The sequence below is a fragment of the Chiloscyllium plagiosum genome, unplaced genomic scaffold, assembly GCF_037043375.1.
Source record: "Chiloscyllium plagiosum isolate Xiang-an unplaced genomic scaffold, Cpla_swu_hap1 HiC_scaffold_28, whole genome shotgun sequence".
Lineage (NCBI taxonomy): Eukaryota > Metazoa > Chordata > Chondrichthyes > Orectolobiformes > Hemiscylliidae > Chiloscyllium > Chiloscyllium plagiosum.
In genome coordinates this window covers 13,838,129-13,854,695 of record NW_028270166.1, presented here as the reverse complement: position 1 = coordinate 13,854,695, position 16,567 = coordinate 13,838,129, and the positions used below count along the sequence as shown (strand labels likewise).

Here is a 16,567-nt window from a genome sequence, read left to right as displayed (position 1 = left end):
AAAGGAGCCCAATATAAATATGTTGAACAGCATCCTGATGCTCCACTTCACTCTGTTACTGTAAAATGATGGCAGAGTTATACAGTCTACACTCCAATCCAGTTACACAGATTTGACACTTTAACTTTCATTCATACCAACTGTTCCCCATCCTACCTGAGACGGTAAAGGATGGTGGGGTTCATATTGATTTCTGAAGAAGGGCTTATGCCCGAAACGTCGATTCTCCTGTTCCCTGGATGCTGCCTGACCTGCTGCGCTTTTCCAGCAACACATTTCCAGCTCTGATCTCCAGCATCTGCAGACCTCACTTTCTCCTCAAAGGGTTCATATTGATGCCTAAGTATTTACAGGCCTGTCATCTATGGATAGAGCCTGTTAATCAAAACATATCCTTCCTGCACAGAAACTGAAAAGGATACAGCCAGTTAACATGGGCTCAGCACAATATATTGCCCCATCATAGCCAACAGAGTGACCATTATGATTTCTTTCCACCATATTTTGCTTTTATTAATGTGCTTTTATATTGTTCAGTGATTTGTTTTATATTTACAACCCAACACTTAGGAGGACAGGATGACTGTCCTTTCGGAAAGGAAATCTGCCATCCTTACCTGGTCTTGGCTTATTTGTGACTCTAGACCCACAGCAATGTGGTTGACTCTTAACTGCCCTATGGGCAATTAGAGATGGGCAGTAAATGCTAGCCCAGCCAGCAACACCCTCATTTCATGAATGGACTTTTTTTTTAAAGTTAATTTAGGAACTGGCCAGCACAGGTTGCATGCATTAGGACATTCTAAAGTGTTAGTAAAACGTGCCTTTTAGTAGCAAGTGCTGCTTTGGGTACAGGTAACTGTTGAAGAATCCTGAATGAACTAGGCCCAAAGTTTACCTTTCTCTTGTAGCTCCAATATTTGATGCCGCGTTACTTGTTTGTAAATACAATGCACCTATCCCCCATTGCAGGTGGATACCGTCTGTGGTCAAGTAGGTATTTATGGCAAAATAGTGGTCAAGGTATCCCTGGTGCTGATTAAGAATGGGACATTGATCTCCATACATCGCCTCGTTCCACCCATTTTGCAGTCACTAAAACAAAATCTAATTTCAACTCTGACTTTCCGCCACCAGTACAGTGAATAATCAATGAACAAATGCATTTGTACGAGATTAATTTCTCTGCTGATTTGAATACTTTGATACAGGCTAAAGTGTGGGGTTGTGGTGGAGAAATTCTTTCTAAATTTGGCTACCTCTTTACTAATATTGCACAGTACAATTTCAACTTCACAGTCACTCGTTTTGCAGATTGAAAGGAGAGGGCCCTAATTTCAACGGTGTATATGAATGGTGACCACTAAACAGTCACTTTCCTGAGTCTGTACATCCAGGGCTAGTTTGATCCAAATGAATGCTTTCATGACATTGCAGCTGCAACAGCCTTTGCAACTGCTTGAGGCAGAATTTGTGCTCCCCCCCCAAGCCAGACCCACTCTGGACGTGGCAAGGAATGTAGCAAGAAGAGCAAACCATTGAGTGAGTTGACCCTGGTGAGATAGTGACTCCTCCACTCCACCTCAGCAATTAAGTCTCTGGATAAAAATGCTGATGGGCAATTGAAGCCTGTAAGTGGTCAATTAACAGCCACTTAAAGGCCTCAACTTACTCATTGACTAGCAAATCAGTGTGTGGGCAGCCTGCCATCTGTAGTGTGGTGGGAGATCCCATAATCCGCAATGATTTGGGCACAATTGAGAGACTAGACCTAAGATGGTTTGGCCTCTGATAGTCGCCCATCTGAAGACCACATCCCCCATTGCTCCCCCCTCTCCATAATACCTCTGCTCACACTCCTCCCCTGTTCCCAGAAACTCAACCTCAATTAAAAAAAAACACCTCCTTGAGACCTTGACCCACAGGAGCTTGGGTGCCTTTGTGGTGGTGCCACTGTATGCAAGCAACTGATTGGCCAGTAGCTTTCACTGGGCAGGACATCAGGGGAATGGATTTCAGAGAAAGGTCTTTTGATGCCCACCAAACTGCCTGATTGGAGGAAGATAATGATGGTCTGAAATGTCAGTTCAGGTGTCACATTGCCTTTACAGCAAGTGTGTGAGACATTGGACATGGGAAAATCCAGCATTGTTCCATTCCTTAATGTGCCCTTCATTTTTAGTTACCCTCTCTTGGAAGTGTTTATCAGGTAGGGAATTGTTGCACCTCTCAGCACCTGACCAAAATGACCATGTGTGAATACGGGAAATGAGCGTGTTGTACCCTGAGAACGTCACATCTGTGGATACCTTTTAGCAAAGATTATTGGGTAGCGGTTAAGACCAGGGACCCTTTATCCAATTTCTCTCCAATTTTCCCTCATGCCCTCTCGGAGCTTATCTTGTAGATAAGATCCACCTCCTGGTATTTTATCCCTATTCACATTAAAACGCTGGGCATTGAAAGCCCCTTCTTGGATCCCATGTAGGCTAATACTGTTGAAAAGACAGAATTGTCAAGTCATCAGTCCTCTTCAAGAGAAACTGCCCTTGTTCCATTCTTCCTTGAAGATTGAGACTTCCCTTCCAAACTTCCTATCTTCTCCAAAGTCATTGAGCCAGTTATTGCTTCTCAAATTCTTGCCCAACTTTCACGTTTCAGCCTCTGTGACAGTAACTGCTTTTATCAAATTCACAAATGACATGGTGTAACAGTAATAAAGGATGACTATCCCTCCCCTCCCTTTCTCAGCCTGCCTACAGTCTTTGACACAGTGGGCGATGCCATTCTCTGCCAAAGCCTCAGCCAGTTGGTTACGACTGCTCCCACCTAATTCTATTCATATCTTTCCAATCATAACCAGAGAAATACTTGCAATGTCTTCTCCTCCTGCTCCTCTGCAGTTACCATCACCCCAGCTGTCTGCCAAGGTTCTATCCTTACCTCCCACCCTGCTATTAATCATCTTCAAGTGACAACTTCAACTGAAAACACAACACTCACCTCCACATATCACCTCGGAGCTTAATTGTTCCAACATATTGTTGGTCAGCCTCCACAAACTTCAGTTCATCCAAAACTCTGCTGCCTGTATCACAACATTCCTGTATCCCCTATTATCTTCTTGACAAGTAAGAGCTCTCAAAAGCAGTCCTTCATTCATAAAATTCTTATCTTTGCTTTCAAATCCCCCACTCTGACCTCATGGCTTCATTCCTGTCTTGTCCCTATAAGCTCTTCCAACTCTCCAAAATATTTGCACTTCTCTGAGCCTGGCCTCTTGCACAATCCCAATTTTAACCACTCCTCTGATGATGATGTTTTTATCTGCCAAGCCCTAAAACACTGAAATTCTGCCCAACCCTCTGTCTGTTTCTCTCTTATGCTCTCCATCTTTAAAACACACTATAAGATTTCTCTTTTGATTTGTGTCAAATTTTATTGAATCATATTCCTGTGGAGTGCCTGGAGACAGTTAACATGTTAAAGGTGCGAAGTAAATATAAGTTGTTTTCCGTACACCGTAGACAATTATAGCACCAAGAACTGTTGTAAGAGATGTCTGCAGCTAACACTTAGTTGTGATCAGATCTTCTTTTGAGATTTATTGCTTCTAACCCTTCTTGCAAATACTAACCTACAGGACTTACTCATGTTAAATGATAAAGGATTACCATTAATACAGCTTCACCAGAGTAGGAGAAAGTGAGGACTGCAGATACTGGAATCAGAGTCAAGAGTAAGTGGTGGACAAGTGCGGCAGGACAGGCAGCATCTGAGGAGCAGGAGAATCGATGTTTAGGGCATAAGCCCCTCATTCCTGATACCTCATTCCCGAAGAAGTTGATTCATCAGAATAGGCACTTAAGACCATAAGGTAGAGGAGCAGAATTGGACCGCTCAGCCCATCGAGTCTGCATGCCATTCGATCATGGCTAATATGTTTCTCAACCCCAATCTCCCACCTTTTGATTGTAACCTTTGATCTCCTTACTAATCAAGAACCTACTTATCTCTGTTTTAAATACACCCAATGATTTGCCTCCGTGGCCCTTTGCGGCAATGAGTCCCACAAATTCGCCACCCATTGGTTGAACAAGTTCCTCCACATCTCAGTTGTAATGGATCATCCCTTCACGGTGAAGCTGTGCCCTCGGGTTCTAGTCTCTCCTACGAGTAGAAACATTTTTCTCCATGTCCATTCTGTCCAGGCCTGTCAGTATTCTGTAACTTTTAATGACATTTTGCCCACCCCCCCCCCAAACCTCCACCCCACCATCCTTCTAAACTCCATCGTGTACAGTTAGAGTCCTCAACTGCCCTTCATATGACAAACCCTTCATTCCCAGAACCCCCTCGGACCCCCTCGAACACCAGCGCATCCTTCCTTGGATACAAGATGCAAAACTGCTCACCATATTCCAAATGCAGTCTGATGAGAGCATTATACAGCCTCAGCAGTACATCTCTGCACTTGTATTCTACCTCTCTTGAAATGAATGCTAACGTCGTATTTGCCTTTGTAACTGACAACTGAACCTTCACGTTAACCTTGAAAGAATCATGAATCAGGACTCCTAACTCCCTTTGAGCTATAGATTCCTGATGCCTTTCCCCATTTAGAAAAGTCTACCCCTCTATTCTTCCTGCCCTACACTTGGCCACATTGTATTCTATCTTCCATTTCTTTGCCCTCTCTCCTAACCTGTCCAAGTCCTTCAACAGCCTCCCCACTTCCTCAACAGTATTTGTCCCTCCACCTATCTCTGTGTCATCTACATCCTTGAGAGACAAAGAGCAGATTATTAGATGCAGAACATAGGGATTTGGGAGCTCTTGTGCATAAATCATGAAAAGCCAACATTGGAGTTCAGTGGATAACAGGGAAGTCAAATACTGTGTGGCCTTTATTTCAAAGGGAATGGAGTATTAAAATAGGGGGTCTTGACAAAACTATACAATGTACTAGTCAGACCATGGCTTAACACGGAACAGGTTTGGACCCCTAATCAAAGGGAAGATGTGCTGGCATTGGAGGCTGTCCAGAGAAGGTTCAGTAGGTTAATTCCAGGTATGGAAGATTTATCAGAATAAGTAGGGCTGAAGAACTGTAGCTACGAGGAGAGATTGAAGTGGTTAGGATTGTTTTCCTTGGAACAGAGAAGGCTTAAGGGCTGACACAATTGAGGTATACAAAATCATGAGAGATAGAGTAGATAGGAGGAGCCTGTTTCCTTGGCAAAGAGTTCAAAAACCAGGGCTCATAGATTCAAGCTGAGTGGCAGAAGGATCAGAGGGGACATAAGGAAAAACGTTTTTGCGCAGAGGATGGTGGCTGCCTGGAATTCATAGCCTGAGTTGTGGAGGCAGAGACCCTAAACTCGTTTTTTATAAGTGCCTAATTCTGTGCCTTAAGTGCAATAAGGGCTATGGACCATGTGCAGGAAGATGATTAGAAGGGGCATCTGAGTGTTTTTGGGTCGGCACAGACAAGATGGGCTGAATGGTCCCCTTCTGTGTTGTATCATTTCTGTGGTTCTGTGAAGGGACTGCTTTATGAAGAGAGGTTATGAAGCAATATTCTTTCTGAGCTGCTCAGCCAGACGTGTTTACAACGCCTCCAATGTTCCACAACATGGCAACTGGCCCAGTATGTAGCGCACGGAGCTTAGAGGGAATGATATTGGCAAGGTCCTCATTGGAGGTTAGAAAAATAAGAAAAGGATTTATTGAAACATCTAAGAATCTTCAGATTGGTTTCCTGCGTTGGTTCAACATGGAGGGCTGAAGGGCCTGTAATGTGCTGTAATGTTCTATCTTCTAAAGCACTTGACAGGGTAGATGTCAAGAGGCTGTTCCCCTCACGGGAGAGTTTTGGACCAGAGGGCATAATCTCAGTATAAGGTGTTGCCCTTTTAAAATGGAGACGAGGAGGAACTTCTTCACTCACTCAGAGTAGTGAATGCATTACGACAGAGGGTGTGGTGGCACAGTGGCTCACTGGTTAGTACTGCAGCCTCACAGCACCAGGGTTCAATTCCCAACTCAGGTGACTGTCTGTGTGGAGTTTGCACATTCTCCCCGTGTCTGTGTGGGTTTCCTCCGGGTGCACCGGTTTCCTCCCACAATCCAAAGATATGAAAGTTAGGTGGATTGACCATGCTAAATTGCCCATAGTGTTAGGTGCATCAGTCAGGGCTAAATATAGGGTAGGGCAATGGGTCTGAGTGGGTTACTCTTCGGAGGGTCGGTGTGGACTTGTTGGGCCGAAGGGCCTGTTTCCATACTGTATGGAATCTAATTTAAGAGGGCTATTGCGGATGAATAATTAAGCAAATTCAACATTGAGATTGATAGATCGGAAGAGGCAGGAAAGTGAAGTTAAGGATTATCAGATCAGCCATGACCTTGTTGAATGGTGGTGCAGATTCAGTGGGCTGAATGCCCTACTTCTGCTATGTCTCTAACTATGATAACATTGCCCTAAGACTGTTCACCGACGTTAACACTAGGTAAGGTACATTGTAAGGGCGGCACGGTGGCTCAGTGGTTAGCACTGCTGCCTCATAACAGCAGAGACCTGGGTCTGATTCCAGCCTCGGGCGACTGTCTGTGTGGAGTTTGCGCATTCTCCCTGTGTCTGCATGGGTTTCCTCCGAGTGCTCCGGTTTCCTCCCACAGTCCAAAGATGTGCAAGTCAGATCAATTGGCCATGCTAAATTGCCCATAGTGTTAGGTGCATTAGTCAGAGGGGAAATGGGTCTGGGTGGGTTACTCTTCGGTGGGTTGGTGTGGACTGGTTGGGCCGAAGGGCCTGTTTCCACACTGTAGGGAATCTAATCTAATCTAAACTATCTATATAATTGGATGTAAATTGTAAAACTGATCAGTGACAGCACAGGGGGTGAAGTTAATCCAAAACTTCCAAGTTAACCCTTTCAAACCAACTTTCTTATTCAACTGGATCTACCATTGATTTTTGATCTTAACTGCATTTAAGACTAAGGCGTTTAAGTCCACCTTGAACCATTTTCCATAAGTTCATTGAACTAGCCTTAGTCTGGCTCGGGGGCAAAGATGCAGTGGTGCTGTGTCTTAATGTCCCTGGGTTGGTAATCTAGAACAGTGAGTTAAAATTCCAACAATGGCAGATGATGTTTGAAATGAATAAAAATGTGGAATTAATAGATAGCTAGTCCAATGGTGAACATTTGACCATTGTTGATTATTGCAAAAAAAAGCCCCATCTGGTTCACTAATGTCCTTTACACATAAAAATCTGCCAGCCTCACCTGATCTGGCCAAGATGTTATTCCAAAGCCTAATGAAGAACTTTAAACAACAAGAAAATGCCCCTTTTTAAGGGGAATTTAACACTCTGCTTATTTTGAGTCTTTGCATGAAAAATCTCAAAGCAGGAATCACAACAACTGGGCATACAAGTAACGACAATATATTTTTTTTAATTCTTTCATGGGATATTGTTGTCCTGAGTTGTCCTTGAGAATGTGGTGGTGAGTTGTCTTCTTGAACTGCTGTAGTCCATGAGCTGTAGGTAGACCCACAAGGCCATTAGGAAAGGAGATCCAGGATTTTAAGACTGAACACTGAAGAAATGATGATCTATTTCCAAGTCAGGATGGAGCGTGGTTTGGAGGGGAACCAGCAGAGATGTATTTGATAACCTTGTCCTTTTAGATGGTCATGGTTGTGGGTTTGGAAGGTTCTGTCCGAGGAGTCTTGATGAATTACTGCAACACAACTTGTAAATGGTACACATTGTGCTATTACGCATCAGAGGTGGAAGTCTGAATGTTTCTGGGGATGGTGCTAATCAAACGGGATGCTTTGTCCTGAAGGGATCGGGCTTCTTGAGTATAGTTGGAGCTGCACCCATCCAGGCAAGTGGAGAGTCCTCTCTCACACTCCTGACTTGTGCCTTGTGGATGGTGAACAGGCTTTGGGGAGTCAGGAGATGAATTACTCTTTGCAAGAGTCTAGCCTCTGACCTTCTATTAAAATCGCAATATTTGCTTGGCTAATTCAATTCAGTTTCTAATCCATGTTAAACCATCGAATGAAGGCAATTGGGCAAAGTTGACGCGAAGAAATAGTTAATCAACAAGAGTCATAATCTTCAGAAAGAAGATCAAAAAATGAGCAGAGAATCCATTGGATCCCATTGTTGCTGTGAATGAACATAGCTCTTAAAAAGTGATGATCAATTTACATGTTACTAATAGACTTGTTTCATAGCAACTCTTTGAAAAACACTTTTTTTACATAACACAATTAACACCATGAAGTCTATTTAGCCACAATTTCCCACATGCTTCACTGCCCAAATCAATTCAAAACGTTTCCCAGCTGTTCAGGCTCAACACTATTAAAATTTGTGGTTTCTCATGTTTTCGAGAGATGCAGCATTGCTTTTGATTCATTGTTCATCTCAAAGCAATCTGGATATTTTACCAATATTTCAACACTGTGTTCTCACAACAAGAATTGTTCATCAAAGGCTATTTTCTATCTTTAGGCAAACTGCATATATTTCTATTGACTGGGGTAATTTAGCCTTTGACTGTTTTTTTTGTTATAATTTGGTTTCATTTTTATCCATTAAACAATAAAGTTGTCTGTTAATGGAAGAGAATTGGATCAGCATGCAATTCAAGACGTTTGTTATTAAACAACTTAACCATCAGAAAAACATTTTACAAAGTTCTTCTGTATTTCTGCAAAAAGTGCAAATGCAATACATATACATTTGGCTAAAATTTACATATATGCAGAATAGTTTACTTTATCAAAGTGCTTCATAAGAAGTGAATCATCTTTTAAGTGTTTTAGAAAGAAAAACATGCATTTGTATAGCATCTTTTATGACTTGAGAATGTCCCAGAAACAGCCACTGAAATACCTTTGAAGTTGCTGTTGTAATGAAGGAAACACAGCAGTCAATTTGCATATAGCAAAGCTCTTGAAAACAGCAATGCAGTAATTATCAGATCTGTTTCTGTGCTGGTGAATGAGGAGCAAATATTGGTGAGGACCCCAGGGATAGCACCCTGCTACATGGAAAATAGTGTCCCAGGATCTTTCACATGCCCCTGATAGTGCAGCTGAGGTCGCAAATAAACACTTATCCTCTGACAGTGTGGCATACCCTCAGTACTGATCTCCAAAAGTGCAACACTGATGCTCCGACGGTGCGGCATACCCTCAGCACTGATGCTCTGACGGTGCAGTTCTCCCTCAGCACTGACAATCTGACAGTGCGGCGGTCCTTCAGCCCTGACCCTCTGACAATGTGGCGCTCCCTCAACACTGACCCTCTGACAGTGTGGCGCTCCCTCAACACTGACCCTCCGACAGTGGGGCACTCCCTCAGCACTACACTGAAATTATGTTTTTCGATTTTTGTGCTCAAATCTCTGCAATGAGGTTTGAAATTACAATTTCTGAGTCAGCAGCAGATTTTTACATAGCAAGATCTGACAAACAGCAATGGCACAACTAAACATTTCATCTGTTTTGATGATGTTGGTGAGAGACAAGTAATTGTCAGGATATCTGAACTGCTGAATTTCAAATATTGCTTTAGGAACTCTGCTGTCTACCTGAGCAGGACTGCAAGTATTGCTTCAATATGTGGCTATCAAAGAAAGCATTTCACGCAGAGGGTGGTACGTGTATGGAATGAGCTGCCAGAGGATGTGGTGGAGGCTGGTACAATTGCAACATTTAAGAGGCATTTGGATGGGTATATGAATAGGAAAGGTTTGGAGGGATATGGGCCGGGTGCTGGCAGGTGGGACTAGATTGGATTGGGATATCTGGTTGGCATGGATGGGTTGGACCGAAGGGTCTGTTTCTATGTTGTACATCTCTATGACTCTATAACTATTACCCAAGGTTAAATATCCAAGTCGGGAATTGGGGTCTGAAAAGCTAAGAGCAATAGTATATTGCTAAAACCATGGAATACAATTTAACAATGTTATGATAAAATGTTGCAATAGCTCTGACATTCTTACAGTACTGTGTTCAGTTCTAGACCACCATATCACTTAAGCGATAGCGTTATGACATTTTCCCAAGTGAAGTTCCCCATTTAACAGGGTTCCAAATAGGAAATTCTTCAGGTCCAGTGATATTTCCTGAGCACCTCTAATAGAGGATCACTGACTACAGATGCTGTCAGATCTGCTGAGCTTCCCCACCGTATTATAAAGCTGTGGCTTCAATCTGCCAGCAGATCATACTGGTAAGACTGGGAAGTCTTGGACAGATTCATTGCTAATAATCCTTCTTATAGATATTAATGTAGTCCACTGCTGTTAAATGGGAAAGGATGACTACACAAGGACTTTGGTGGAAGTTGGTTCAGTCTTGAAGAACAGTAAATAAATTGCTTGGAAAATTCAGCAGGTCTGGCAGCATCTGTGGAGAGAAAGCAATGTTAACATGACCGGAGAACTGTTCTGAAGAAGGGTCACTCGACCCGAAATGTTGATTCTGATTTCCCTCAACAGATGTTGGCAGACCTGCTGAGTTTTCCCAGCAATTTCTGTTTTTGTTTCTGATTTCCAGCTTCTATTTGTTTTTTTTTGTTCAGTAAATAAGTTTATTTCATGTTATTTAATAACTAGTCACATTGCATTTGAGGTACTCATTAGTCTCTTTTGAAGCATTGGGCTCAAGCTAATAGTATGTTGACATTACTGTTAGTTGTATGGACTTAGCACTAGAATGGAAACTTATAAAGACCCTGCAAACACTAATCTTGCAACTAGCCTCTCCAAGGCAACATCTTTTATGTCCTGGAGAAATTCAGCAGGAGGTCTGGCAGCATCTGTGAACAGAAAATAGTGTTAATATTTTGAGTCCAGTCATCCCTGTTCAGCACTTGCTGATTTTCTCCAGCAATTTGTTTTTTATGTTTTGGATTTCCAGCATCTGCAGTTCATTACTTTATTTTGTCCTTTATATCCTGAATGGCAGAGATTATCTCTTGATGTCAACTAACCCTTTCAGATACTGACTGTTTTGTGCAACAGTTGAGATAAAAATATTGGGGTTTGTCACAAGATTTCCGTTCATTTTGCATCTTTGTGGAAAAGACTTGCAAATTAGTTAGATTGAATTTCCACAGGAATTTTCCTGGTCATGAGTTATATTTACATGAGAGAACAGCCATGGAAATCCTAGAAGAAAATGTGCAGGCATTAACTGTGAACATTGTGGGGAAATTGATAAAGGGACATGGAGAAATGAGTTGATGGAAGAATGTTGTGAAACATGAATGCATTTGGAAAAGATTTACAAGGCTGTTGCCAGGGTTGGAGGATTTAATCTACAGGGAGAGACTGAATAGCCTGGGGCTGTTTTCCCTGGAGTGTCCGAGCCTGAGGGGTAACCTTATAGAGGTTTATAAAATCATGAGAGGCATGCATAGGGTAAATAGACAAAGTATTTTCCCTGGGGTGGGTGAAGCCAAAACTAGAGGCACAGGTTTAAGGTGAGAAGGGAAACATTTAAAAGGGACCTAAGCGGCAAATTATTCACACATAGGGTGGTGTATATATGGAATGAGCTGCCAGAGGAAGTACTGGAGGCTGGTGCAATTACAGTATGTCAAAGGCATCTGGATGGGTATATGAATAAGAAGGGTTTAGAGGGATATGGACCAAATGCTGGCAAATGGGACTAGATTAATTTAGGATATCTGGTCAGCATGGACATGTTAGACCGAAGGGTCTGTTTCCATGCTATATATCTCTATGATTCTAAGTCTGTATCAACTGGAGTGAGTGCACCAATCTCAAGCCATGGAAGGTAAGCAAGTCCAAGAGGTGGCACAGGGCTAAGTGTGTAACACTACCACTTCACAGTGCCAGAAACATAGTGACTGTCTGTGGGGAGTTTGCATATTCTCTCTATGTCTCTGTGGGTTTCCTCCCACAATCCAAAGATGTGCAGGTTGGGATGGATTGGCTATGCTAAAATGCCCATAATGCTCAGGGATGTGCAGGTTAGGTAAATTAGCCATAGGAAGTGTAGGGTTACAGGAATATGGTAGGGAGGTAGGTCTCGGTGAGATGCTCTTCGGAGGGATTCTGTGGACTCAATGGGCCGAATGGCCTGCTTCCATACTGTAGGGACTCTACTATTAGGCACATTTTCATTTTAATGTTTCTTGTGCTTAAGGAGCATACTTTAGCTTCTTCAAAGACCGCAATTTCCCCCCAGACGTGATCGACGATGCGCTCTCCACCGCATCTCTTCCACTTCCCGCTCCTCCGCCCTTGAGCCCCGCCCCTCCAATCGCCACCAGGACAGAACCCCACTGGCCCTCACCTACCACCCCACCAACCTCCATATACATCATATCATCCGTCGTCATTTCCGCCACCTCCAAACGGACCCCACCACCAGGGATATATTTCCCTCCCCTCCCCTATCAGCGTTCCGAAAAGACCACTCCCTCCATGACTCCCTTGTCAGGTCCACACCCCCCACCAACCCAACCTCCACTCCCGGCACCTTCCCCTGCAACCACAAGAAATGCAAAACTTGCGCCCACACCTCCCTCCTTACTTCCCACCAAGGCCCTAAGGGATCCTTCCATATCCGCCACAAATTCACCTGCACTTCCACACACATCATTTACTGCATCCACTGCACCCGATGTGGTCGCCTCTATATTGGGGAGACAGGCCACCTACTTGCAGAACGTTTCAGGGAACACCTCTGGGACACCCGGACCAACCAACCAACCCAACCACCCTGTGGCTCAACACTTCAACTCCCCTCCCACTCCAACAAGGACATGCAGGTCCTTGGACTCCCCCATCGCCAGACCATAGCAACACGACAGCTGGAGGAAGAGCGACTCATCGTCCGCCTCGGAACCCTCCAACCACAAGGGATGAACTCAGATTTCTCAAGTTTCCTCATTTCCCCTACCCCCACCTTGTCTCAGTCCCAACCCTCGAACTCACCACCACCTTCCTAACCTGCAATCTTCTTCCTGACCTCTCCACCCCCACCCCACTCCGGCCTATCACCCTCACCTTAATCTCCTTCCACTTATCGCATTTCCAACGCCCCACCCCCAAGTCCCTCCTCCCTACCTTTTATCTTAGCCTGCTTGGCACACTCTCCTCATTCCTGAAGAAGGGCTCATGCCCGAAACATTGATTCTCCTGCTCCTTGGATGCTGCCTGACCTGCTGCGCTTTTCCAGCAACACATTTTCAGCTCTACTTTAGCTAATGAATCAATATAGTATCTGGCCACATCTGCTGGTCAGATCACTTACTGCCCTGTTGAAGGCTAACACCTTCAACATCTTGTCTAGCTATCACCATTGTTAACAGCTAACCCGAGAATGCAACTTTAAAATAAAGGGTTTTGTGATTTACACATGAAAGAAGTGAAACTATCACTGTATTCTAACAGATAAAAGGCTTAACAGACAATCAATTTTTCAATGTATAATTTCAGTTACATCACACTGCAAATCTTTGCTATAAATTCTGTGTTACGATCGAGCCCTCCACTATCACCTGATGAAGGAGCGTCGCTCCGGAAGCTAGTGTGCTTCCAATTAAACCTGTTGGACTATAACCTGGTGTTGTGTGATTTTTAACTTTGTACGCCCTGTTAAAGAGAGACTCAGCTATTACTATTTGGGTTTGTCTTCACATACTCTTGTGAGGGCATGTGTAACTAATGCAATCAATCTCTGGTTCCAATCCTAGAGGGCTTTTTTTTTATTTTTAATTCATTTGTGGGTGCAGGAATCATTATGAAGATCAGTACTTAAGGTCCATCCCTAAATACCTTTAACTTGAGTGACTTGCTAGACTATTTCAGTGGGCAGTGAGTCACTGTGTGTCTAGAGTCATATAGGCTAGACTGGGTAAGAACAGCAGGTTTCCTTCCATCAAGAGTGTTAGAGAACCAGATGGACTTTTGCGACAATCTGGTGGGTTTGTGGTGACCATTAATGAGATTATCTTTTATATCAGACTAATTTTAAATAATCAAACTTAGATTTATTTTTCAGTTACCATGTTCATGTCTGTGGGGATTAGCTTCTCGATTACCAACCCAGTTACACAACAATGATGCAATTCATTGCCACAAACATTGTCACATTCTTGATTGATCATGTTCTTGTGAGCATTGGTTAGCTCAATTAACGAGCGCACTAGAGCACAGAGCAATACCAAAAGGTTCAATCCCTGTAACACCTATGGTAGTTCATTCAGAACTGTTTCTTTCCCTTTCCCCATATTTGACTCAAAATTGGTACCTCTCAAGCAACATAACCATTTCTTTCTCTCTCTCTAACAGTCCTGTGTGGACTATAGCTAATGACCTGGGATTCTCCTCCAATTTGTAGCTGGACTTTATGGGTACGGTTCCAAAGTAAAAAATGATTGGATCCTGTATGAGAGAGGCCAGCAAACTTGTACCCAAGCAGATATCTATAATAGGTTGTTACCCGGTAACAGTAATGTTAGAAACATAATTAGATATTAAAATGGGACCATCAAAGTGCTTAAAGGATGATTTTTGATGAGCCAAACACCCTTTTTCTCACCCATGTCTTTTTTTTTTTGTTTGCTCTTTTACTAATCTCCTGGACGTGATGATAATTTTCCTGTCTTGTTCCCTATAATAGCTGTTATTGTTTTACTTATGCTTGAGGCATATTGGTTTGTTTTTGACACATCTGCATGGTTACCTTTTGTGAAATGGAACAGCAAATAATTTTAAAAGTGCATCAAATCAATCAATATTTCACAGTTCTGAGAGTGAAATGAATGCCAGTAATGATTGACTTGAGTCATTTGATTTTACTAAGTTCTTTGCTCCTTCATCTCCAACTGCATGACTAACGGCTGAAGATACTGGTGACACTTCATCATCACTCACATTTGGCCACACGTGTTTAACAATATGTTCAGTCATCCATTTGCTCTGCATTTCCTGCTCAGTCTTGTTGCTTTCTCATAGTAAAAGAAATTGAACGTATTCATTTTCTTCTCTTGGGTGACGGCCATGGCCAAGTTGCTCACAAGCTTTAGTTCAATCCCACTCCAAGACATGAATATTAAAATCAAGGCTGATGCTTCAGTGAAGTTGTGAGTGAGAGCTGCATAGTGTAGGCCAGGATGACTCATTAAAACCACGCGCAATCTCAAGTGAGCATTAAAGATTCCAAGTGAGATCCGGGCAAGTCTGGAGAAAGCACTTCACAGCTATTGAGCTGAAGACTGAGCTACAGACACTGCGACACGTTAGGGAAGGTGGTAGTTACCGAGGTACAATGTACCAGGAGGAGGTTACGGCCCTAAGGATAGGGCCTTTTGATTTGATTGTGTTCAGAGGCAGAGGACTGTAGCTGCAGATGAAGTAGGTAAGAGGATCCAGAGAGCAGGACCATAGGAGACTCAGCCTTCACAACTGTCCAACAGGTTTGAAGACCTTTTAGCTTGTGTGGATGAGAATGAGAGTTGCAGGGTGGATGAGCTAATGACCATTATAATATGGTCCAACAAGCCATTCAAGTTGGGGAGGAAGAGCAAAACGAAATTTAGTGGTATTAGGAGACTGTATAGTGAGGGCAATTGACACTGTTCACTATATCAGCAAGGGAGAGTCCAGAAGCTTGTGTTGTTTCTAGCTGCCAAAGTTCAGGACATCTTTGAAAGGTGGGAGAGGAACTGAGTGGGAACAGGAGGATCCAGTTATTCTGGTCCATATAGATAACAGTTACAAAGGCAGGACACAGAAAGAGGTTCTTCATAGTCAGCATGAGGAGCTAAGTGCCAAATTAAGAAACAGAGCCACAAAGGTAACAATCACTGGATAATCTCTGGATTACTACCTCATCCATATTCAATTTGGCATAGAGCAAATCCAGGAGTAAGAAGAGATGATGCAGTAAATGATACCTTGCTACAAGTTAAAACTACCATGTTTTTGATTACCATTGTCAGAAAAGACACAAGACATGGGAGCAGGGATTATCCCTTCATTACCTCTTAAGATTAAACTCCTAGCAATACCAGACTTAAATATGGTCATGGATGCGGTGTCCAAGCCCTTTCTGGCAGTGAATCCCAAAGATTTAAGATAAGATTTCATGACTAGGGGGCACACTTTTAAGGTGAGAGGTATATAAAACACACAAGGGGCAATTTCTTTACACAGAGGGTGGTTCACATGTGGAATGAACCTCCTGGAGAAGTGATGGATGTGCGTACAATTACAACATTACTAGACATTTGGATAGGTATATGATTCAGAAAGGTTTGGAGGGATGTGGGCCAGGAGCAGGCAGGTGGGACTAGTTTAGTTTGGAATTTTGGTTGGCATGGACAGGTTGGACCGAAGGGTGTTTCTGTGCTGTATGACTCTACAGCTATAACTCTAAGTAACTGCTCCTCAGCTAAATGATCTGCCCTTATCCACTAACTGTGTTCCCCACCCAAGCCTGATCCTGTTTTGGATCTCCCTAACCAGCAGAAACAACCTCACCACATCTATTC

General features: G+C 43.1%; 1 protein-coding gene across 3 annotated transcripts in view; it reads left to right on the top strand.

Annotated features, from left to right (window-relative positions):
- LOC122565389 (uncharacterized) overlaps positions 1-16,567 on the top strand; it is a 132,211-nt gene that overhangs the window by 93,814 nt on the left and 21,830 nt on the right. The window lies entirely within an intron of this gene.